Source organism: Ovis canadensis, chromosome 10 (assembly GCF_042477335.2).
Source record: "Ovis canadensis isolate MfBH-ARS-UI-01 breed Bighorn chromosome 10, ARS-UI_OviCan_v2, whole genome shotgun sequence".
NCBI lineage: Eukaryota > Metazoa > Chordata > Mammalia > Artiodactyla > Bovidae > Ovis > Ovis canadensis.
The window spans coordinates 10458018-10483341 of record NC_091254.1 but is presented as its reverse complement, the minus strand read 5'-3'; positions in this window follow the sequence as shown (position 1 = coordinate 10483341).

The following is a 25324-nucleotide window of genomic DNA, read 5'->3' as shown; positions in this document are numbered from 1 at the left end:
CAGGTTCCGGCCCCGACTCCACACAAGGTCTTAGGCCCCGGCATCGACGGGAGAGGAATCCCGAGAGGCCCCCGAGGAACTCGCATGGGGACTGGCCTTTCCTGAGGCCACCAGAGCGGGTCCCTGAGGTCCCCGTCGTAAGTCGAGAGCACCTGCCGCAACTCGAGAAAATCCAGGAGGTTTTGCCCTCCAGGCGAGATGAGGCCCATTTCCGCTGAGGCTTCTCGAGGCCAATCACATCTAACCACTGGAACTTCCAAAGGGTCCTTCACACCCTTGCTGCAACTCAAGAAGTTCCCCGACATACCCGTCTCCACTCGAGAGGAAGCACGTGGGGTCCCGCACACATCCAGGGGAGCCCCGTTTCCGCCTCCTAGCTCGAGATGAGGGATCCTTTCCCTGTTTCGTAGGGAAAGAATTCCCGGCGTTCCCGTCGCATCTCCAGAGGAGGCGCTCTCCACAGGAAAGGCGAGAGTAACTCCAGGGTCGTGCCACCATTCCAAGAGTCCCACAGATGTGTCAGTCCATTCCAGAGGAACCTGTTTTCCCTGCACTGCCTTGACGTTCAAGCCGAGGATCGACTCCCACCACGTGTGCACGTGGGACAGCCCTGTGGGAAAGCCTCGTGGGAAAGCCTCGTGGGAAAGACTCGAGGGAAAACCATAGATCCTTTGACCCATTTGGCAGACTGCGTGACACTGCTGCTACCGCTCTGGAGGAAAGCGCAAGTGCATGCCCGCATTCGAGACGAGGACTGACTCCCCTGAGGAGACTCCAGAAGTACCCCAAGATCCATGTCAGCACTGGAGAGGAAACCTCAGGTTCCGGCCCCGACTCCACACAAGGTCTTAGGCCCCGGCATCGACGGTAGAGGAATCCCGAGAGGCCCCCGAGGAACTCGCATGGGGACTGGCCTTTCCTGAGGCCACAAGAGCGGGTCCCTGAGGTCCCCGTCGTAAGTCGAGAGCACCTGCCGCAACTCGAGAAAATCCAGGAGGTTTTGCCCTCCAGGCGAGATGAGGCCCATTTCCGCTGAGGCTTCTCGAGGCTAATCACGTCTAACCTCTGGAACTTCCAAAGGGTCCTTCACACCCTTGCTGCAACTCAAGAAGTTCCCCGACATACCCGTCTCCACTCGAGAGGAAGCACGTGGTGTCCCGCACACATCCAGGGGAGCCCCGTTTCGCCTCCTAGCTCGAGATGAGGGATCCTTTCCCTGTTTCGTAGGGAAAGAATTCCCGGCGTTCCCGTCGCATCTCAAGAGGAGGCGCTCTCCACAGGAAAGGCGAGAGGAACTCCAGGGTCGTGCCACCATTCCAAGAGACCCCCAGATGTGTCAGTCCATTACAGAGGAACCTGTTTTCCCTGCACTGCCTTGATTTTCAAGCCGAGGATCGACTCCCACCACGTGTGCACGTGGGACAGCCCTGTGGGAAAGCCTCGTGGGAAAGCCTCGTGGGAAAGACTCGAGGGAAAACCATAGATCCTTTGATCCACGCGGCGGACTGCGTGACACTGCTGCTACCGCTCTGGAGGAAAGCGCAGGTGCATGCCCGCATTCGAGACGAGGACTGACTCCCCTGGGGAGACTACAGAAGTACCCCAAGATCCATGTCAGCACTGGAGAGGAATCCTCAGGTTCCGGCCCCGACTCCACAGAAGGACTTAGGCCCTGGCATCGACGGGAGAGGGATCCCGAGAGGCCCCCGAGCAACTCGCATGGGGACTGGCTTTTCCTGAGGCCACCAGAGCGGGTCCCTGAGGTCCCCGTCGTAAGTCGAGATCACCTGCCGCAACTCGAGAAAATCCAGGAGGTTTTGCCCTCCAGGCGAGATGAGGCTCATTTCCGCTGAGGCTTCTCGAGGCTAATCACGTCTAAACCCTGGAACTTCCAAAGGGTCCTTCACAACCTTGCTGCAACTCAAGAAGTTCCCAGACATACCCGTCTCCACTCGAATGGAAGCACGTGGGGTCCCGCACACATCCAGGGGAGCCCCGTTTCCGCCTCCTAGCTCGAGATGAGGGATCCTTTCCCTGTTTCGTAGGGAAAGAATTCCCGGCGTTCCCGTCGCATCTCAAGAGGAGGCGCTCTCCACAGGAAAGGCGAGAGGAACTCCAGGGTCGTGACACCATTCCAAGAGTCCCCCAGATATGTCAGTCCATTCCAGAGGAACCTGTTTTCCCTGCACTGCCTTGACGTTCAAGCCGAGGATCGACTCCCACCACGTGTGCACGTGGGACAGCCCTGTGGGAAAGCCTCGTGGGAAAGCCTCGTGGGAAAGACTCGAGGGAAAACCATAGATCCTTTGATCCACGCGGCGGACTGCGTGACACTGCTGCTACCGCTCTGGAGGAAAGTGCAAGTGCATGCCCGCATTCGAGACGAGGACTGACTCCCCTGGGGAGACTCCAGAAGTACCCCAAGATCCATGTCAGCACTGGAGAGGAATCCTCAGGTTCCGGCCCCGACTCCACACAAGGTCTTAGGCCCTGGCATCGACGGGAGAGGAATCCCGAGAGGCCCCCGAGGAACTCGCATGGGGACTGGCCTTTCCTGAGGCCACCAGAGCGGGTCCCTGAGGTCCCCGTCGTAAGTCGAGAGCACCTGCCGCAACTCGAGAAAATGCAGGAGGTTTTGCCCTCCAGGCGAGATGAGGCCCATTTCCGCTGAGGCTTCTCGAGGCCAATCACATATAACCACTGGAACTTCCAAAGGGTCCTTCTAACCATTGCTGCAACTCAAGAAGTTCCCCGACATACCCGTCTCCACTCGAGAGGAAGCACGTGGTGTCCCGCACACATCCAGGGGAGCCCCGTTTCCGCCTCATAGCTCGAGATGAGGGATCCTTTCCCTGTTTCGTAGAGAAAGAATTCCCGGCGTTCTCGTCGCATCTCAAGAGGAGGCGCTCTCCACAGGAAAGGCGAGAGGAACTCCAGGGTCGTGCCACCATTCCAAGAGGCCCCCAGATGTGTCAGTCCATTCCAGAGGAACCTGTTTTCCCTGCACTGCCTTGACGTTCAAGCCGAGGATCGACTCCCACCACGTGTGCACGTGGGACAGCCCTGTGGGAAAGCCTCGTGGGAAAGCCTCGTGGGAAAGACTCGAGGGAAAACCATAGATCCTTTGATCCACGCGGCGGACTGCGTGACACTGCTGCTACCGCTCTGGAGGAAAGCGCAAGTGCATGCCCGCATTCGAGACGAGGACTGACTCCCCTGGGGAGACTCCAGAAGTACCCCAAGATCCATGTCAGCACTGGAGAGGAATCCTCAGGTTCCGGCCCCGACTCCACACAAGGTCTTAGGCGCCGGCATAGACGGGAGAGGAATCCCCAGAGGCCCCCGAGGAACTCGCATGGGGACTGGCCTTTCCTGAGGCCACCAGAGCGGGTCCCTGAGGTCCCCGTCGTAAGTCGAGAGCACCTGCCGCAACTCGAGAAAATCCACGAGGTTTTGCCCTCCAGGCGAGATGAGGCCCATTTCCGCTGAGGCTTCTCGAGGCTAATCACGTCTAACCACTGGAACTTCCAAAGGGTCATTCACACCCTTGCTGCAACTCAAGAACTTCCCCGACATACCCGTCTCCACTCGAGAGGAAGCACGTGGGGTCCCGCACACATCCAGGGGAGCCCCGTTTCCGCCTCCTAGCTCGAGATGAGGGATCCTTTCCCTGTTTCGTAGGGAAAGAATTCCCGGCGATCCCGTCGCATCTCAAGAGGAAGCGCTCTCCACAGGAAAGGGGAGAGGAACCCAGGGTCGTGCCACCATTCCAAGAGACCCCCAGATGTGTCAGTCCATTTCAGAGGAAACTGTTTTCCATGCACTGCCTTGACGTTCAAGCCGAGGATTGACTCCCACCACGTGTGCACGTGGGACAGCCCTGTGGGAAAGCCTCGTGGGAAAGCCTCGTGAGAAAGGCTCGAGGGAAAACCATGGATCCTTTGATCCATGCGGAGGACTGCGTGACACTGCTCCTACAGCTCTGGAGGAAAGCGCAGGTGCATGCCCGCATTCGAGACGAGGACTTACTCCCCTGGGGAGACTCCAGAAGTACCCCAAGATCCATGTCAGCACTGGAGAGGAATCCTCAGGTTCCGGCCCCGACTCCACACAAGGTCTTAGGCCCCGGCATCGACGGGAGAGGAATCCCCAGAGGAACTGGCATGGGGACTGGCCTTTCCTGAGGCCACCAGAGCGGGTCCCTGAGGTCCTTGTCGTAAGTCGAGAGCACCTGCCGCAACTCGAGAAAATCCAGGAGGTTTTGTCCTCCAGGCGAGATGAGGCCCATTTCCGCTGAGGCTTCTCGAGGCCAATCACATCTAACCACTGGAACTTCCAAAGGGTCCTTCACACCCTTGCTGCAACTCAAGAAGATCCCCGACATACCCGTCTCCACTCGAGAGGAAGCACGTGGGGTCCCGCACACATCCAGGGGAGCCCCGTTTCCGCCTCCTAGCTCGAGATGAGGGATCCTTTCCCTGTTTCGTAGGGAAAGAATTCCCGGCGTTCCCGTCGCATCTCAAGAGGAGGCGCTCTCCACAGGAAAGGCGAGAGGAACTCCAGGGTCGTGCCACCATTCCAAGAGTCCCCCAGATGTGTCAGTCCATTCCAGAGGAACCTGTTTTCCCTGCACTGCCTTGACGTTCAAGCCGAGGATCGACTCCCACCACGTGTGCACGTGGGACAGCCCTGTGGGAAAGCCTCGTGGGAAAGCCTCGTGGGAAAGACTCGAGGGAAAACCATAGATCCTTTGATCCACGCGGCGGACTGCGTGACACTGCTGCTACCGCTCTGGAGGAAAGCGCAAGTGTATGCCCTCATTCGAGACGAGGACTGACTCCCCTGGGGAGACTCCAGAAGTACCCCAAGATCCATGTCAGCACTGGAGAGGAATCCTCAGGTTCCGGCCCCGACTCCACACAAGGTCTTAGGCCCCGGCATCGACGGGAGAGGAATCCCGAGAGGCCCCCGATGAACTCGCATGGGGACTGGCCTTTCCTGAGGCCACCAGAGCGGGTCCCTGAGGTCCCCGTCGTAAGTCGAGAGCACCTGCCGCAACTCGAGAAAATCCAGGAGGTTTTGCCCTCCAGGCGAGATGAGGCCCATTTCCGCTGAGGCTTCTCGAGGCTAATCACATCTAACCACTAGAACATCCAAAGGGTCCTTCACACCCTTGCTGCAACTCAATAAGGTCCCCGACATACCCGTCTCCACTCGAGAGGAAGCACGTGGGGTCCCGCACACATCCAGGGGAGCCCCGTTTCCGCCTCTTAGGTCGAGATGAGGGATCCTTTCCCTGTTTCGTAGGGAAAGAATTCCCGGCGTTCCCGTCGCATCTCAAGAGGAGGCGCTCTCCACATGAAAGGCGAGAGGAACTCCAGGGTCATGCCACCATTCCAAGAGTCCCCCAGATGTGTCAGTCCATTCCAGAGGAAACTGTTTTCCCTGCACTGCCTTGACGTTCAAGCCGAGGATCGACTCCCACAACGTGTGCACGTGGGACAGCCCTGTGGGAAAGCCTCGTGGGAAAGCCTCGTGGGAAAGACTCGAGGGAAAACCATAGATCCTTTGATCCACGCGGCGGACTGCGTGACACTGCTGCTACCGCTCTGGAGGAAAGCGCAAGTGCATGCCCGCATTCGAGACGAGGACTGACTCCCCTGGAGAGACTCCAGAAGTACCCCAAGATCCATGTCAGCACTGGAGCGGAATCCTCAGGTTCCGGCCCCGACTCCACACAAGGTCTTAGGCCCTGGCATCGACGGGAGAGGAATCCCGAGAGGCCCCTGAGGAACTCGCATGGGGACTGGCCTTTCCTGAGGCCACCAGAGCGGTTCCCTGAGATCCCCGTCGTAAGTCGAGAGCACCTGCCGCAACTCGAGAAAATCCACGAGGTTTTGCCCTCCAGGCGAGATGAGGCCCATTTCCGCTGAGGCTTCTCGAGGCCAATCACATCTAACCACTGGAACTTCCAAAGGGTCCTTCACACCCTTGCTGCAACTCAAGAAGTTCCCCGACATACCCGTCTGCACTCGAGAGGAAGCACGTGGGGTCCCGCACACATCCAGGGGAGCCCCGTTTCCGCCTCCTTGCTCGAGATGAGGGATCCTTTCCCTGTTTCGTAGGGAAAGAATTCCCGGCGTTCCCGTCGCATCTCAAGAGGAGGCGCTCTCCAGAGGAAAGGGGAGAGGATCTCCAGGGTCGTGCCACCATTCAAAGAGACCCCCAGATGTGTCAGTCCATTACAGAGGAACCTGTTTTCCCTGCACTGCCTTGACGTTCAAGCCGAGGATCGCCTCCCACCACGTGTGCACGTGGGACAGCCCTGTGGGAAAGCCTCGTTGGAAAGCCTCGTGGGAAAGACTCGAGGGAAAACCATAGATCCTTTGATCCACGCGGCGGACTGCGTGACACTGCTGCTACCGCTCTGGAGGAAAGCGCAAGTGCATGCCCGCATTCGAGACGAGGACTGACTCCCCTGGGGAGACTCCAGAAGAACCCCAAGATCCATGTCAGCACTGGAGAGGAATCCTCAGGTTCCGGCCCCGACTCCACACAAGGACTTAGGCCCTGGCATCGACGGGAGAGGAATCCCCAGAGGTCCCCGAGGAACTCGCATGGGGACTGGCCTTTCCTGAGGCCACCAGAGCGGGTCCCTGAGGTCCCCGTCGTAAGTCGAGAGCACCTGCCGCAACTCGAGAAAATCTAGGAGGTTTTGCCCTCCAGGCGAGATGAGGCCCATTTCCGCTGAGGCTTCTCGAGGCCAATCACGTCTAACCACTGGAACTTCCAAAGGGTCCTTCACACCCTTGCTGCAACTCAAGAAGTTCCCCGACATACCCGTCTGCACTCGAGAGGAAGAACGTGGTGTCCCGCACATATCCAGGGGAGCCCCGTTTCCGCCTCCTAGCTCGAGATGAGGGATCCTTTCCCCGTTTCGTAGGGAAAGAATTCCCGGCGTTCCCGTCGCATCTCAAGAGGAGGCGCTCTCCACAGGAAAGGCGAGAGGAACTCCAGGGTCGTGCCACCATTCCAAGAGTCCCCCAGATGTGTCAGTCCATTCCAGAGGAACCTGTTTTCCCTGCACTGCCTTGACGTTCAAGCCGAGGATCGACTCCCACCACGTGTGCACGTGGGACAGCCCTGTGGGAAAGCCTCGTGGGAAAGCCTCGTGGGAAAGACTCGAGGGAAAACCATAGATCCTTTGATCCACGCGGCGGACTGCGTGACACTGCTGCTACCGCTCTGGAGGAAAGCGCAAGTGCATGCCCGCATTCGAGACGAGGACTGACTCCCCTGGGGAGACTCCAGAAGTACCCCAAGATCCATGTCAGCACTGGAGAGGAATCCTCAGGTTCCGGCCCCGACTCCACACAAGGTCTTAGGCGCCGGCATCGACGGGAGAGGAACCCCGAGAGGCCCACGAGGAACTCGCATGGGGACTGGCCTTTCCTGAGGCCACCAGAGCGGGTCCCTGAGGTCCCCGTCGTAAGTCGAGAGCACCTGCCGCAACTCGAGAAAATCCAGGCGGTTTTGCCCTCCAGGCGAGATGAGGCCCATTTCCGCTGAGGCTTCTCGAGGCCAATCACATCTAACCACTGGAACTTCCAAAGGGTCCTTCACACCATTGCTGCAACTCAAGAAGTTCCCCGACATACCCGTCTCCACTCGAGAGGAAGCACGTGGTGTCCCGCACACATCCAGGGGTGCCCCGTTTCCGCCTCCTAGCTCGAGATGAGGGATCCTTTCCCTGTTTCGTAGGGAAAGAATTCCCGGCGTTCCCGTCGCATCTCAAGAGGAGGCGCTCTCCACAGGAAAGGCGAGAGGAACTCCAGGGTCGTGCCACCATTCCAAGAGTCCCCCAGATGTGTCAGTCCATTCCAGAGGAACCTGTTTTCCCTGCACTGCCTTGACGTTCAAGCCGAGGATCGACTCCCACCACGTGTGCACGTGGGACAGCCCTGTGGGAAAGCCTCGTGGGAAAGCCTCGTGGGAAAGACTCGAGGGAAAACCATAGATCCTTTGATCCACGCGGCCGACTGCGTGACACTGCTGCTACCGCTCTGGAGGAAAGCGCAAGTGCATGCCCGCATTCGAGACGAGGACTGACTCCCCTGGGGAGACTCCAGAAGTACCCCAAGGTCCATGTCAGCACTGGAGAGGAATCCTCAGATTCCGGCCCCGACTCCACACAAGGTCTTAGGCCCCGGCATAGACGGGAGAGGAATCCCGAGAGGCCCCCGAGGAACTCGCATGGGGACTGGCCTTTCCTGAGGCCACCAGAGCGGGTCCCTGAGGTCCCCGTCGTAAGTCGAGAGCACCTGCCGCAACTCGAGAAAATCCAGGAGGTTTTGCCCTCCAGGCGAGATGAGGCCCATTTCCGCTGAGGCTTCTCGAGGCCAATCACGTCTAACCACTGGAACTTCCAAAGGGTCCTTCACACCCTTGCTGCAACTCAAGAAGTTCCCCGACATACCCGTCTCCACTCGAGAGGAAGCACGTGGTGTCCCGCACACATCCAGGGGAGCCCCGTTTCCGCCTCCTAGCTCGAGATGAGGGATCCTTTCCCTGTTTTGTAGGGAAAGAATTCCAGGCGTTCCCGTCGCATCTCAAGAGGAGGCGCTCTCCACAGGAAAGGCGAGAGGAACTCCAGGGTCGTGCCACCATTCCAAGAGTCCCCCAGATGTGTCAGTCCATTCCAGAGGAAACTGTTTTCCCTGCACTTCCTTGACGTTCAAGCCGAGGATCGACTCCCACAACGTGTGCACGTGGGACAGCCCTGTGGGAAAGCCTCGTGGGAAAGCCTCATGGGAAAGACTCGAGGGAAAACCATAGATCCTTTGATCCACGCGGCGGACTGCGTGACACTGCTGCTACCGCTCTGGAGGAAAGGGCAAGTGCATGCCCGCATTCGAGACGAGAACTGACTCCCCTGGGGAGACTCCAGAAGTACCCCAAGATCCATGTCAGCACTGGAGAGGAATCCTCAGGTTCCGGCCCCGACTCCACACAAGGTCTTAGGCCCCGGCATCGACGGGAGAGGAATCCCGAGAGGCCCCCGAGGAACTCGCATGGGGACTGGCCTTTCCTGAGGCCACCAGAGCGGTTCCCTGAGATCCCCGTCGTAAGTCGAGAGCACCTGCCGCAACTCGAGAAAATCCAGGAGGTTTTGCCCTCCAGGCGAGATGAGGCCCATTTCCGCTGAGGCTTCTCGAGGCCAATCACATCTAACCACTGAAACTTCCAAAGGGTCCTTCACACCCTTGCTGCAACTCAAGAAGTTCCCCGACATACCCGTCTGCACTCGAGAGGAAGCACGTGGGGTCCCGCACATATCCAGGGGAGCCCCGTTTCCGCCTCCTAGCTCGAGATGATGGATCCTTTCCCTGTTTCGTAGGGAAAGAATTCCCGGCGTTCCCGTCGCATCTCAAGAGGAGGCGCTCTCCACAGGAAAGGCGAGAGGAACTCCAGGATCGTGCCACCATTCCAAGAGTCCCCCAGATGTGTCAGTCCATTCCAGAGGAACCTGTTTTCCCTGCACTGCCTTGACGTTCAAGCCGAGGATCGACTCCCACCACGTGTGCACGTGGGACAGCCCTGTGGGAAAGCCTCGTGGGAAAGCCTCGTGGGAAAGACTCGAGGGAAAACCATAGATCCTTTGATCCACGCGGCGGACTGCGTGACACTGCTGCTACCGCTCTGGAGGAAAGCGCAAGTGCATGCCCGCATTCGAGACGAGGACTGACTCCCCTGGGGAGACTCCAGAAGTACCCCAAGATCCATGTCAGCACTGGAGAGGAATCCTCAGGTTCCGGCCCCGACTCCACACAAGGTCTTAGGCGCCGGCATCGACGGGAGAGGAACCCCGAGAGGCACACGAGGAACTCGCATGGGGACTGGCATTTCCTGAGGCCACCAGAGCGGGTCCCTGAGGTCCCCGTCGTAAGTCGAGAGCACCTGCCGCAACTCGAGAAAATCCAGGCGGTTTTGCCCTCCAGGCGAGATGAGGCCCATTTCCGCTGAGGCTTCTCGAGGCCAATCACATCTAACCACTGGAACTTCCAAAGGGTCCTTCACACCATTGCTGCAACTCAAGAAGTTCCCCGACATACCCGTCTCCACTCGAGAGGAAGCACGTGGTGTCCCGCACACATCCAGGGGAGCCCCGTTTCCGCCTCCTAGCTCGAGATGAGGGATCCTTTCCCTGTTTCGTAGGGAAAGAATTCCCGGCGTTCCCGTCGCATCTCAAGAGGAGGCGCTCTCCACAGGAAAGGCGAGAGGAACTCCAGGGTCGTGCCACCATTCCAAGAGTCCCCCAGATGTGTCAGTCCATTCCAGAGGAACCTGTTTTCCCTGCACTGCCTTGACGTTCAAGCCGAGGATCGACTCCCACCACGTGTGCACGTGGGACAGCCCTGTGGGAAAGCCTCGTGGGAAAGCCTCGTGGGAAAGACTCGAGGGAAAACCATAGATCCTTTGATCCACGCGGCGGACTGCGTGACACTGCTGCTACCGCTCTGGAGGAAAGCGCAAGTGCATGCCCGCATTCGAGACGAGGACTGACTCCCCTGGGGAGACTCCAGAAGTACCCCAAGATCCATGTCAGCACTGGAGAGGAATCCTCAGGTTCCGGCCCCGACTCCACACAAGGTCTTAGGCCCCGGCATCGACGGGAGAGGAATCCCGAGAGGCCCCCGAGGAACTCGCATGGGGACTGGCCTGTCCTGAGGCCACCAGAGCGGGTCCCTGAGGTCCCCGTCGTAAGTCGAGAGCACTTGCCCCAACTCGAGAAAATCCAGGAGGTTTTGCCCTCCAGGCGAGATGAGGCCCATTTCCGCTGAGGCTTCTCGAGGCCAATCATATCTAACCACTGGAACTTCCAAAGGGTCTTTCACACCCTTGCTGCAACTCAAGAAGTTCCCCGACATACCCGTCTGCACTCGAGAGGAAGCACGTGGTGTCCCGCACACATCCAGGGGAGCCCCGTTTCCGCCTCCTAGCTCGAGATGAGGGATCCTTTCCCTGTTTCGTAGGGAAAGAATTCCCGTCGTTCCCGTCGCATCTCAAGAGGAGGCGCTCTCCACAGGAAAGGCGAGAGGAACTCCAGGGTCATGCCACCATTCCAAGAGTCCCCCAGATGTGTCAGTCCATTCCAGAGGAACCTGTTTTCCCTGCACTGCCTTGACGTTCAAGCCGAGGATCGACTCCCACCACGCGTGCACGTGGGACAGCCCTGTGGGAAAGTCTCGTGGGAAAGCCTCGTGGGAAAGACTCGAGGGAAAACCATAGATCCTTTGATCCACGCGGCGGACTGCGTGACACTGCTGCTACCGCTCTGGAGGAAAGCACAAGTGCATGCCCGCATTCGAGACGAGGACTGACTCCCCTGGGGAGACTCCAGAAGTACCCCAAGATCCATGTCAGCACTGGAGAGGAATCCTCAGGTTTCGGTCCCGACTCCACACAAGGTCTTAGGCCCCGGCATAGACGGGAGAGGAATCCCAAGAGGCCCCCGAGGAACTCGCATGGGGACTGGCCTTTCCTGAGGCCACCAGAGCGGGTCCCTGAGGTCCCCGTCGTAAGTCGAGAGCACCTGCCGCAACTCGAGAAAATCCAGGAGGTTTTGCCCTCCAGGCGAGATGAGGCCCATTTCCGCTGAGGCTTCTCGAGGCCAATCACGTCTAACCACTGGAACTTCCAAAGGGTCCTTCACACCCTTGCTGCAACTCAAGAAGTTCCCCGACATACCCGTCTCCACTCGAGAGGAAGCATGTGGTGTCCCGCACACATCCAGGGGAGCCCCGTTTCCGCCTCCTAGCTCGAGATGAGGGATCCTTTCCCTGTTTCGTAGGGAAAGAATTCCCGGCGTTCCCGTCGCATCTCAAGAGGAGGCGCTCTCCACAGGAAAGGCGAGAGGAACTCCAGGGTCGTGCCACCATTCCAAGAGTCCCCCAGATGTGTCAGTCCATTCCAGAGGAACCTGTTTTCCCTGCACTGCCTTGATGTTCAAGCCGAGGATCGACTCCCACCACGTGTGCACGTGGGACAGCCCTGTGGGAAAGCCTCGTGGGAAAGCCTCGTGGGAAAGACTCGAGGGAAAACCATAGATCCTTTGATCCACGCGGCCGACTGCGTGACACTGCTGCTACCGCTCTGGAGGAAAGCGCAAGTGCATGCCCGCATTCGAGACGAGGACTGACTCCCCTGGGGAGACTCCAGAAGTACCCCAAGGTCCATGTCAGCACTGGAGAGGAATCCTCAGATTCCGGCCCCGACTCCACACAAGGTCTTAGGCCCCGGCATAGACGGGAGAGGAATCCCGAGAGGCCCCCGAGGAACTCGCATGGGGACTGGCCTTTCCTGAGGCCACCAGAGCGGGTCCCTGAGGTCCCCGTCGTAAGTCGAGAGCACCTGCCGCAACTCGAGAAAATCCAGGAGGTTTTGCCCTCCAGGCGAGATGAGGCCCATTTCCGCTGAGGCTTCTCGAGGCCAATCACGTCTAACCACTGGAACTTCCAAAGGGTCCTTCACACCCTTGGTGCAACTCAAGAAGTTCCCCGACATACCCGTCTCCACTCGAGAGGAAGCACGTGGTGTCCCGCACACATCCAGGGGAGCCCCGTTTCCGCCTCCTAGCTCGAGATGAGGGATCCTTTCCCTGTTTTGTAGGGAAAGAATTCCAGGCGTTCCCGTCGCATCTCAAGAGGAGGCGCTCTCCACAGGAAAGGCGAGAGGAACTCCAGGGTCGTGCCACCATTCCAAGAGTCCCCCAGATGTGTCAGTCCATTCCAGAGGAAACTGTTTTCCCTGCACTTCCTTGACGTTCAAGCCGAGGATCGACTCCCACAACGTGTGCACGTGGGACAGCCCTGTGGGAAAGCCTCGTGGGAAAGCCTCATGGGAAAGACTCGAGGGAAAACCATAGATCCTTTGATCCACGCGGCGGACTGCGTGACACTGCTGCTACCGCTCTGGAGGAAAGGGCAAGTGCATGCCCGCATTCGAGACGAGGACTGACTCCCCTGGGGAGACTCCAGAAGTACCCCAAGATCCATGTCAGCACTGGAGAGGAATCCTCATGTTCCGGCCCCGACTCCACACAAGGTCTTAGGCGCCGGCATCGACGGGAGAGGAACCCCGAGAGGCCCACGAGGAACTCGCATGGGGACTGGCATTTCCTGAGGCCACCAGAGCGGGTCCCTGAGGTCCCCGTCGTAAGTCGAGAGCACCTGCCGCAACTCGAGAAAATCCAGGCGGTTTTGCCCTCCAGGCGAGATGAGGCCCATTTCCGCTGAGGCTTCTCGAGGCCAATCACATCTAACCACTGGAACTTCCAAAGGGTCCTTCACACCATTGCTGCAACTCAAGAAGTTCCCCGACATACCCGTCTCCACTCGAGAGGAAGCACGTGGTGTCCCGCACACATCCAGGGGAGCCCCGTTTCCGCCTCCTAGCTCGAGATGAGGGATCCTTTCCCTGTTTCGTAGGGAAAGAATTCCCGGCGTTCCCGTCGCATCTCAAGAGGAGGCGCTCTCCACAGGAAAGGGGAGAGGAACTCCAGGGTCGTGCCACCATTCCAAGGGTCCCCCAGATGTGTCAGTCCATTCCAGAGGAACCTGTTTTCCCTGCACTGCCTTGACGTTCAAGCCGAGGATCGAGTCCCACCACGTGTGCACGTGGGACAGCCCTGTGGGAAAGCCTCGTGGGAAAGCCTCGTGGGAAAGACTTGAGGGAAAACCATAGATCCTTTGATCCACGCGGCGGACTGCGTGACACTGCTGCTACCGCTCTGGAGGTAAGCGCAAGTGCATGCCCGCATTCGAGACGAGGACTGACTCCCCTGGGGAGACTCCAGAAGTACCCCAAGATCCATGTCAGCACTGGAGAGGAATCCTCAGGTTCCGGCCCCGACTCCACACAAGGTCTTAGGCCCCGGCATCGACGGGAGAGGAATCCCGAGACGCCCCCGAGGAACTCGCATGGGGACTGGCCTGTCCTGAGGCCACCAGAGCGGGTCCCTGAGGTCCCCGTCGTAAGTCGAGAGCACTTGCCCCAACTCGAGAAAATCCAGGAGGTTTTGCCCTCCAGGCGAGATGAGGCCCATTTCCGCTGTGGCTTCTCGAGGCCAATCATATCTAACCACTGGAACTTCCAAAGGGTCTTTCACACCCTTGCTGCAACTCAAGAAGTTCCCCGACATACCCGTCTGCACTCGAGAGGAAGCACGTGGTGTCCCGCACACATCCAGGGGAGCCCCGTTTCCGCCTCCTAGCTCGAGATGAGGGATCCTTTCCCTGTTTCGTAGGGAAAGAATTCCCGTCGTTCCCGTCGCATCTCAAGAGGAGGCGCTCTCCACAGGAAAGGCGAGGGGAACTCCAGGGTCATGCCACCATTCCAAGAGTCCCCCAGATGTATCAGTCCATTCCAGAGGAACCTGTTTTCCCTGCACTGCCTTGACGTTCAAGCCGAGGATCGACTTCCACCACGCGTGCACGTGGGACAGCCCTGTGGGAAAGTCTCGTGGAAAAGCCTCGTGGGAAAGACTCGAGGGAAAACCATAGATCCTTTGATCCACGCGGCGGACTGCGTGACACTGCTGCTACCGCTCTGGAGGAAAGCACAAGTGCATGCCCGCATTCGAGACGAGGACTGACTCCCCTGGGGAGACTCCAGAAGTACCCCAAGATCCATGTCAGCACTGGAGAGGAATCCTCAGGTTTCGGCCCCGACTCCACACAAGGTCTTAGGCCCCGGCATCGACGGGAGAGGAATCCCGAGAGGCCCCCGAGGAACTCGCATGGGGACTGGCCTTTCCTGAGGCCACCAGAGCGGGTCCCTGAGGTCCCCGTCGTAAGTCGAGAGCACCTGCCGCAACTCGAGAAAATCCAGGAGGTTTTGCCCTCCAGGCGAGATGAGGCCCATTTCCGCTGAGGCTTCTCGAGGCCAATCACGTCTAACCACTGGAACTTCCAAAGGGTCCTTCACACCCTTGCTGCAACTCAAGAAGTTCCCCGACATACCCGTCTCCACTCGAGAGGAAGCATGTGGTGTCCCGCACACATCCAGGGGAGCCCCGTTTCCGCCTCCTAGCTCGAGATGAGGGATCCTTTCCCTGTTTCGTAGTGAAAGAATTCCCGGCGTTCCCGTCGCATCTCAAGAGGAGGCGCTCTCCACAGGAAAGGCGAGAGGAACTCCAGGGTCGTGCCACCATTCCAAGAGTCCCCCAGATGTGTCAGTCCATTCCAGAGGAACCTGTTTTCCCTGCACTGCCTTGATGTTCAAGCCGAGGATCGACTCCCACCACGTGTGCACGTGGGACAGCCCTGTGGGAAAGCCTCGTGGGAAAGCCTCGTGGGAAAGACTCGAGGGAAAACCATAGATCCTTTGATCCACGCGGCGGACTGCGTGACACTGCTGCTACCGCTCTGGAGGAAAGCGCAAGTGCATGCCCGCATTCGAGACGAGGACTGACTCCCCTGGGGAGACTCCAGAAGTACCCCAAGGTCCATGTCAGCACTGGAGAGGAATCCTCAGATTCCGGCCCCGACTCCACACAAGGTCTTAGGCCCCGGCATAGACGGGAGAGGAATCCCGAGAGGCCCCCGAGGAACTCGCATGGGGACTGGCCTTTCCTGAGGCCACCAGAGCGGGTCCCTGAGGTCCCCGTCGTAAGTCGAGAGCACCTGCCGCAACTCGAGAAAATCCAGGAGGTTTTGCCCTCCAGGCGAGATGAGGCCCATTTCCGCTGAGGCTTCTCGAGGCCAATCACGTCTAACCACTGGAACTTCCAAAGGGTCCTTCACACCCTTGGTGCAACTCAAGAAGTTCCCCGACATACCCGTCTCCACTCGAGAGGAAGCACGTGGTGTCCCGCACACATCCAGGGGAGCCCCGTTTCCGCCTCCTAGCTCGAGATGAGTAATCCTTTCCCTGTTTTGTAGGGAAAGAATTCCAGGCGTTCCCGTCGCATCTCAAGAGGAGGCGCTCTCCACAGGAAAGGCGAGAGGAACTCCAGGGTCGTGCCACCATTCCAAGAGTCCCCCAGATGTGTCAGTCCATTCCAGAGGAAACTGTTTTCCCTGCACTTCCTTGACGTTCAAGCCGAGGATCGACTCCCACAACGTGTGCACGTGGGACAGCCCTGTGGGAAAGCCTCGTGGGAAAGCCTCATGGGAAAGACTCGAGGGAAAACCATAGATCCTTTGATCCACGCGGCGGACTGCGTGACACTGCTGCTACCGCTCTGGAGGAAAGGGCAAGTGCATGCCCGCATTCGAGACGAGGACTGACTCCCCTGGGGAGACTCCAGAAGTACCCCAAGATCCATGTCAGCACTGGAGAGGAATCCTCAGGTTCCGGCCCCGACTCCACACAAGGTCTTAGGCCCCGGCATCGACGGGAGAGGAATCCCGAGAGGCCCCCGAGGAACTCGCATGGGGACTGGCCTTTCCTGAGGCCACAAGAGCGGTTCCCTGAGATCCCCGTCGTAAGTCGAGAGCACCTGCCGCAACTCGAGAAAATCCAGGAGGTTTTGCCCTCCAGGCGAGATGAGGCCCATTTCCGCTGAGGCTTCTCGAGGCCAATCACATCTAACCACTGGAACTTCCAAAGGGTCCTTCACACCATTGCTGCAACTCAAGAAGTTCCCCGACATACCCGTCTCCACTCGAGAGGAAGCACGTGGGGTCCCGCACACATCCAGGGGAGCCCCGTTTCCGCCTCCTAGCTCGAGATGAGGAATCCTTTCCCTGTTTCGTAGGGAAAGAATTCCCGGCGTTCCCGTCGCATCTCAAGAGGAGGCGCTCTCCACAGGAAAGGCGAGAGGAACTCCAGGGTCGTGACACCATTCCAAGAGTCCCCCAGATGTGTCAGTCCATTCCAGAGGAACCTGTTTTCCCTGCACTGCCTTGACGTTCAAGCCGAGGATCGACTCCCACCACGTGTGCACGTGGGACAGCCCTGTGGGAAAGCCTCGTGGGAAAGCCTCGTGGGAAAGACTCGAGGGAAAACCATAGATCCTTTGATCCACGCGGCGGACTGCGTGACACTGCTGCTACCGCTCTGGAGGAAAGCAGAAGTGCATGCCCGCATTCGAGACGAGGACTGACTCCCCTGGGGAGACTCCAGAAGTACCCCAAGATCCATGTCAGCACTGGAGAGGAATCCTCAGGTTCCGGCCCCGACTCCACACAAGGTCTTAGGCGCCGGCATCGACGGGAGAGGAACCCCGAGAGGCACACGAGGAACTCGCATGGGGACTGGCATTTCCTGAGGCCACCAGAGCGGGTCCCTGAGGTCCCCGTCGTAAGTCGAGAGCACCTGCCGCAACTCGAGAAAATCCAGGCGGTTTTGCCCTCCAGGCGAGATGAGGCCCATTTCCGCTGAGGCTTCTCGAGGCCAATCACATCTAACCACTGGAACTTCCAAAGGGTCCTTCACACCATTGCTGCAACTCAAGAAGTTCCCCGACATACCCGTCTCCACTCGAGAGGAAGCACGTGGTGTCCCGCACACATCCAGGGGAGCCCCGTTTCCGCCTCCTAGCTCGAGATGAGGGATCCTTTCCCTGTTTCGTAGGGAAAGAATTCCCGGCGTTCCCGTCGCATCTCAAGAGGAGGCGCTCTCCACAGGAAAGGGGAGAGGAACTCCAGGGTCGTGCCACCATTCCAAGAGTCCCCCAGATGTGTCAGTCCATTCCAGAGGAACCTGTTTTCCCTGCACTGCCTTGACGTTCAAGCCGAGGATCGAGTCCCACCACGTGTGCACGTGGGACAGCCCTGTGGGAAAGCCTCGTGGGAAAGCCTCGTGGGAAAGACTTGAGGGAAAACCATAGATCCTTTGATCCACGCGGCGGACTGCGTGACACTGCTGCTACCGCTCTGGAGGTAAGCGCAAGTGCATGCCCGCATTCGAGACGAGGACTGACTCCCCTGGGGAGACTCCAGAAGTACCCCAAGATCCATGTCAGCACTGGAGAGGAATCCTCAGGTTCCGGCCCCGACTCCACACAAGGTCTTAGGCCCCGGCATCGACGGGAGAGGAATCCCGAGACGCCCCCGAGGAACTCGCATGGGGACTGGCCTGTCCTGAGGCCACCAGAGCGGGTCCCTGAGGTCCCCGTCGTAAGTCGAGAGCACTTGCCCCAACTCGAGAAAATCCAGGAGGTTTTGCCCTCCAGGCGAGATGAGGCCCATTTCCGCTGAGGCTTCTCGAGGCCAATCATATCTAACCACTGGAACTTCCAAAGGGTCTTTCACACCCTTGCTGCAACTCAAGAAGTTCCCCGACATACCCGTCTGCACTCGAGAGGAAGCACGTGGTGTCCCGCACACATCCAGGGGAGCCCCGTTTCCGCCTCCTAGCTCGAGATGAGGGATCCTTTCCCTGTTTCGTAGGGAAAGAATTCCCGTCGTTCCCGTCGCATCTCAAGAGGAGGCGCTCTCCACAGGAAAGGCGAGGGGAACTCCAGGGTCATGCCACCATTCCAAGAGTCCCCCAGATGTATCAGTCCATTCCAGAGGAACCTGTTTTCCCTGCACTGCCTTGACGTTCAAGCCGAGGATCGACTTCCACCACGCGTGCACGTGGGACAGCCCTGTGGGAAAGTCTCGTGGAAAAGCCTCGTGGGAAAGACTCGAGGGAAAACCATAGATCCTTTGATCCACGCGGCGGACTGCGTGACACTGCTGCTACCGCTCTGGAGGAAAGCACAAGTGCATGCCCGCATTCGAGACGAGGACTGACTCCCCTGGGGAGACTCCAGAAGTACCCCAAGGTCCATGTCAGCACTGGAGAGGAATCCTCAGATTCCGGCCCCGACTCCACACAAGGTCTTAGGCCCCGGCATCGACGGGAGAGGAATCCCGAGAGGCCCCCGAGGAACTCGCATGGGGACTGGCCTTTCCTGAGGCCACCAGAGCGGGTCCCTGAGGTCCCCGTCGTAAGTCGAGAGCACCTGCCGCAACTCGAGAAAATCCAGGAGGTTTTGCCCTCCAGGCGAGATGAGGCCCATTTCCGCTGAGGCTTCTCGAGGCCAATCACGTCTAACCACTGGAACTTCCAAAGGGTCCTTCACACCCTTGGTGCAACTCAAGAAGTTCCCCGACATACCCGTCTCCACTCGAGAGGAAGCACGTGGTGTCCCGCACACATCCAGGGGAGCCCCGTTTCCGCCTCCTAGCTCGAGATGAGTGATCCTTTCCCTGTTTTGTAGGGAAAGAATTCCAGGCGTTCCCGTCACATCTCAAGAGGAGGCGCTCTCCACAGGAAAGGCGAGAGGAACTCCAGGGTCGTGCCACCATTCCAAGAGTCCCCCAGATGTGTCAGTCCATTCCAGAGGAAACTGATTTCCCTGCACTTCCTTGACGTTCAAGCCGAGGATCGACTCCCACAACGTGTGCACGTGGGACAGCCCTGTGGGAAAGCCTCGTGGGAAAGCCTCATGGGAAAGACTCGAGGGAAAACCATAGATCCTTTGATCCACGCGGCGGACTGCGTGACACTGCTGCTACCGCTCTGGAGGAAAGGGCAAGTGCATGCCCGCATTCGAGACGAGGACTGACTCCCCTGGGGAGACTCCAGAAGTACCCCAAGATCCATGTCAGCACTGGAGAGGAATCCTCAGGTTCCGGCCCCGACTCCACACAAGGTCTTAGGCCCCGGCATCGACGGGAGAGGAATCCCGAGAGGCCCCCGAGGAACTCGCATGGGGACTGGCCTTTCCTGAGGCAACCAGAGCGGGTCCCTGAGGTCCCCGTCGTAAGTCGAGAGCACCTGCCGCAACTCGAGAAAATCCAGGAGGTTTTGCCCTCCAGGCGAGATGAGGCCCATTTCCGCTGAGGCTTCTCGAGGCCAATCACGTCTAACCACTGGAACTTCCAAAGGGTCCTTCACACCCTTGCTGCAACTCAAGAAGTTCCCCGACATACCCGTCTCCACTCGAGAGGAAGCATGTGGTGTCCCGCACACATCCAGGCGAGCCCCGTTTCCGCCTCCTAGCTCGAGATGAGGGATCCTTTCCCTGTTTCGTAGGGAAAGAATTCCCGGCGTTCCCGTCGCATCTCAAGAGGAGGCGCTCTCCACAGGAAAGGCGAGAGGAACTCCAGGGTCGTGCCACCATTCCAAGAGTCCCCCAGATGTGTCAGTCCATTCCAGAGGAACCTGTTTTCCCTGCACTGCCTTGATGTTCAAGCCGAGGATCGACTCCCACCACGTGTGCACGTGGGACAGCCCTGTGGGAAAGCCTCGTGGGAAAGCCTCGTGGGAAAGACTCGAGGGAAAACCATAGATCCTTTGATCCACGCGGCCGACTGCGTGACACTGCTGCTACAGCTCTGGAGGAAAGCGCAAGTGCATGCCCGCATTCGAGACGAGGACTGACTCCCCTGGGGAGACTCCAGAAGTACCCCAAGATCCATGTCAGCACTGGAGAGGAATCCTCAGATTCCGGCCCCGACTCCACACAAGGTCTTAGGCCCCGGCATAGACGGGAGAGGAATCCCGAGAGGCCCCCGAGGAACTCGCATGGGGACTGGCCTTTCCTGAGGCCACCAGAGCGGGTCCCTGAGGTCCCCGTCGTAAGTCGAGAGCACCTGCCGCAACTCGAGAAAATCCAGGAGGTTTTGCCCTCCAGGCGAGATGACGCCCATTTCCGCTGAGGCTTCTCGAGGCCAATCACGTCTAACCACTGGAACTTCCAAAGGGTCCTTCACACCCTTGCTGCAACTCAAGAAGTTCCCCGACATACCCGTCTCCACTCGAGAGGAAGCACGTGGTGTCCCGCACACATCCAGGGGAGCCCCGTTTCCGCCTCCTAGCTCGAGATGAGGGATCCTTTCCCTGTTTTGTAGGGAAAGAATTCCAGGCGTTCCCGTCGCATCTCAAGAGGAGGCGCTCTCCACAGGAAAGGCGAGAGGAACTCCAGGGTCGTGCCACCATTCCAAGAGTCCCCCAGATGTGTCACTCCATTCCAGAGGAAACTGTTTTCCCTGCACTTCCTTGACGTTCAAGCCGAGGATCGACTCCCACCACGTGTGCACGTGGGACAGCCCTGTGGGAAAGCCTCGTGGGAAAGACTCGTGGGAAAGACTCGAGGGAAAACCATAGATCCTTTGATCCACGCGGCGGACCGCGTGACACTGCTGCTACCGCTCTGGAGGAAAGCGGAAGTGCATGCCCGCATTCGAGACGAGGACTGACTCCCCTGGGGAGACTCCAGAAGTACCCCAAGATCCATGTCAGCACTGGAGAGGAATCCTCAGGTTCCGGCCCCGACTCCACACAAGGTCTTAGGCCCCGGCATCGACGGGAAAGGAATCCCGAGAGGCCCCCGAGGAACTCGCATGGGGACTGGCCTTTCCTGAGGCCACCAGATCGGGTCTCTGAGGTCCCCGTCGTAAGTCGAGAGCACCTGCCGCAACTCGAGAAAATCCAGGAGGTTTTGCCCTCCAGGCGAGATGAGGCCCATTTCCGCTGAGGCTTCTCGAGGACAATCACATCTAACCACTGGAACTTCCAAAGGGTCCTTCACACCCTTGCTGCAACTCAAGAAGTTCCCCGACATACCCGTCTCCACTCGAGAGGAAGCACGTGGGGTCCCTCACACAACCAGGGGAGCCCCGTTTGCGCCTCCTAGCTCGAGATGAGGGATCCTTTCCCTGTTTCGTAGGGAAAGAATTCCCGGCGTTCCCGTCGCATCTCAAGAGGAGGCGCTGTCCACAGGAAAGGCGAGAGGAACTCCAGGGTCGTGCCACCATTCCAAGAGTCCCCCAGATGTGTCAGTCCATTCCAGAGGAACCTGTTTTCCCTGCACTGCCTTGACGTTCAAGCCGAGGATCGACTCCCACCACGTGTGCACGTGGGACAGCCCTGTGGGAAAGCCTCGTGGGAAAGCCTCGTGGGAAAGACTCGAGGGAAAATCATAGATCTTTGGTCCACGCGGCGGACTGCGTGACACTGCTGCTACCGCTCTGGAGGAAAGCGTAAGTGCATGCCCGCATTCGAGACGAGGACTGACTACCCTGGGGAGACTCCAGAAGTACCCCAAGATCCATGTCAGCAATGGAGAGGAATCCTCAGGTTCCGGCCCCGACTCCACACAAGGTCTTAGGCCCTGGCATCGACGGGAGAAGAATCCCGAGAGGCCCCCGAGGAACTCTCATGGGGACTGGCCTTTCCTGAGGCCACCAGAGCGGTTCCCTGAGGTCCCCGTCGTAAGTCGAGAGCACCTGCCGCAACTCGAGAAAATCCAGGAGGTTTTGCCCTCCAGGCGAGATGAGGCCCATTTCCGCTGAGGCTTCTCGAGGCCAATCACATCTAACCACTGGAACTTCCAAAGGGTCCTTCACACCCTTGCTGCAACTCAAGAAGTTCCCCGACATACCCGTCTGCACTCGAGAGGAAGCACGTGGTGTCCCGCACACATCCAGGGGAGCCCCGTTTCCGCCTCCTAGCTCGAGATGAGGGATCCTTTCCCTGTTTCGTAGGGAAAGAATTCCCGGCGTTCCCGTCGCATCTCAAGAGGAGGCGCTCTCCACAGGAAAGGCGAGAGGAACTCCAGGGTCGTGACACCATTCCAAGAGACCCCCAGATGTGTCAGTCCATTCCAGAGGAACCTGTTTTCCCTGCACTGCCTTGATGTTCAAGCCGAGGATCGACTCCCACCAAGTGTGCACGTGGGACAGCCCTGTGGGAAAGCCTCGTGGGAAAGCCTCGTGGGAAAGACTCGAGGGAAAACCATAGATCCTTTGATCCACGCGGCCGACTGCGTGACACTGCTGCTACCGCTCTGGAGGAAAGCGCAAGTGCATGCCCGCATTCGAGACGAGGACTGACTCCCCTGGGGAGACTCCAGAAGTACCCCAAGATCCATGTCAGCACTGGAGAGGAATCCTCAGGTTCCGGCCCCGACTCCACACAAGGTCTTAGGCCCCCGCATAGACGGGAGAGGAATCCCGAGAGGCCCCCGAGGAACTCGCATGGGGACTGGCCATTCCTGAGGCCACCAGAGCGGGTCCCTGAGGTCCCCGTCGTAAGTCGAGAGCACCTGCCGCAACTCGAGACAATCCAGGAGGTTTTGCCCTCCAGGCGAGATGAGGCCCATTTCCGCTGAGGCTTCTCCAGGCCAATCACGTCTAACCACTGGAACTTCCAAAGGGTCCTTCACACCCTTGCTGCAACTCAACAAGTTCCCCGACATACCCGTCTCCACTCGAGAGGAAGCACGTGGGGTCCCGCACACATCCAGGGGAGCCCCGTTTCCGCCTCCTAGCTCGAGATGAGGGATCCTTTCCCTGTTTCGTAGGGAAAGAATTCCCGGCGTTCCCGTCGCATCTCAAGAGGAGGCGCTCTCCACAGGAAAGGCGAGAGGAACTCCAGGGTCGTGCCACCATTCCAAGAGTCCCCCAGATGTGTCAGTCCATTCCAGAGGAACCTGTTTTCCCTGCACTGCCTTGACGTTCAAGCCGAGGATCGACTCCCACCACGTGTGCACGTGGGACAGCCCTGTGGGAAAGCCTCATGGGAAAGCCTCGTGGGAAAGACTCGAGGGAAAACCATAGATCCTTTGATCCACGTGGCGGACTGCGTGACACTGCTGCAACCGCTCTGGAGGAAAGCGCAAGTGCATGCCCGCATTCTAGACGAGGACTGACTCCCCTGGGGAGACTCCAGAAGTACCCCAAGGTCCATGTCAGCACTGGAGAGGAATCCTCAGATTCCGGCCCCGACTCCACACAAGGTCTTAGGCCCCGGCATTGACGGGAGAGGAATCCCGAGAGGCCCCCGAGGAACTCGCATGGGGACTGGCCTTTCCTGAGGCCACCAGAGCGGGTCCCTGAGGTCCCCGTCGTAAGTCGAGAGCACCTGCCGCAACTCGAGAAAATCCAGGAGGTTTTGCCCTCCAGGCGAGATGAGGCCCATTTCCGCTGAGGCTTCTCGAGGCCAATCACGTCTAACCACTGGAACTTCCAAAGGGTCCTTCACACCCTTGCTGCAACTCATGAAGTTCCCCGACATACCCGTCTCCACTCGAGAGGAAGCACGTGGTGTCCCGCACACATCCAGGGGAGCCCCGTTTCCGCCTCCTAGCTCGAGATGAGGGATCCTTTCCCTGTTTTTAGGGAAAGAATTCCAGGCGTTCCCGTCGCATCTCAAGAGGAGGCGCTCTCCACAGGAAAGGCGAGAGGAACTCCAGGGTCGTGCCACCATTCCAAAAGTCCCCCAGATGTGTCAGTCCATTCCAGAGGAAACTGTTTTCCCTGCACTTCCTTGACGTTCAAGCCGAGGATCGACTCCCACAACGTGTGCACGTGGGACAGCCCTGTGGGAAAGCCTCGTGGGAAAGCCTCATGGGAAAGACTCGAGGGAAAACCATAGATCCTTTGATCCACGCGGCGGACTGCGTGACACTGCTGCTACCGCTCTGGAGGAAAGCGCAAGTGCATGCCCGCATTCGAGACGAGGACTGACTCCCCTGGGGAGACTCCAGAAGTACCCCAAGATCCATGTCAGCACTGGAGAGGAATCCTCAGGTTCCGGCCCCGACTCCACACAAGGTCTTAGGCCCCGGCATCGACGGGAGAGGAATCCCGAGAGGCCCCCGAGGAACTCGCATGGGGACTGGCCTTTCCTGAGGCCACCAGAGCGGTTCCCTGAGATCCCCGTCGTAAGTCGAGAGCACCTGCCGCAACTCGAGAAAATCCAGGAGGTTTTGCCCTCCAGGCGAGATGAGGCCCATTTCCGCTGAGGCTTCTCGAGGCCAATCACATCTAACCACTGGAACTTCCAAAGGGTCCTTCACACCATTGCTGCAACTCAAGAAGTTCCCCGACATACCCGTCTCCACTCGAGAGGAAGCACGTGGGGTCCCGCACACATCCAGGGGAGCCCCGTTTCCGCCTCCTAGCTCGAGATGAGGAATCCTTTCCCTGTTTCGTAGGGAAAGAATTCCCGGCGTTCCCGTCGCATCTCAAGAGGAGGCGCTCTCCACAGGAAAGGCGAGAGGAACTCCAGGGTCGTGACACCATTCCAAGAGTCCCCCAGATGTGTCAGTCCATTCTAGAGGAACCTGTTTTCCCTGCACTGCCTTGACGTTCAAGCCGAGGATCGAGTCCCACCACGTGTGCACGTGGGACAGCCCTGTGGGAAAGCCTCGTGGGAAAGCCTCGTGGGAAAGACTCGAGGGAAAACCATAGATCCTTTGATCCACGCGGCGGACTGCGTGACACTGCTGCTACCGCTCTGGAGGAAAGCAGAAGTGCATGCCCGCATTCGAGACGAGGACTGACTCCCCTGGGGAGACTCCAGAAGTACCCCAAGATCCATG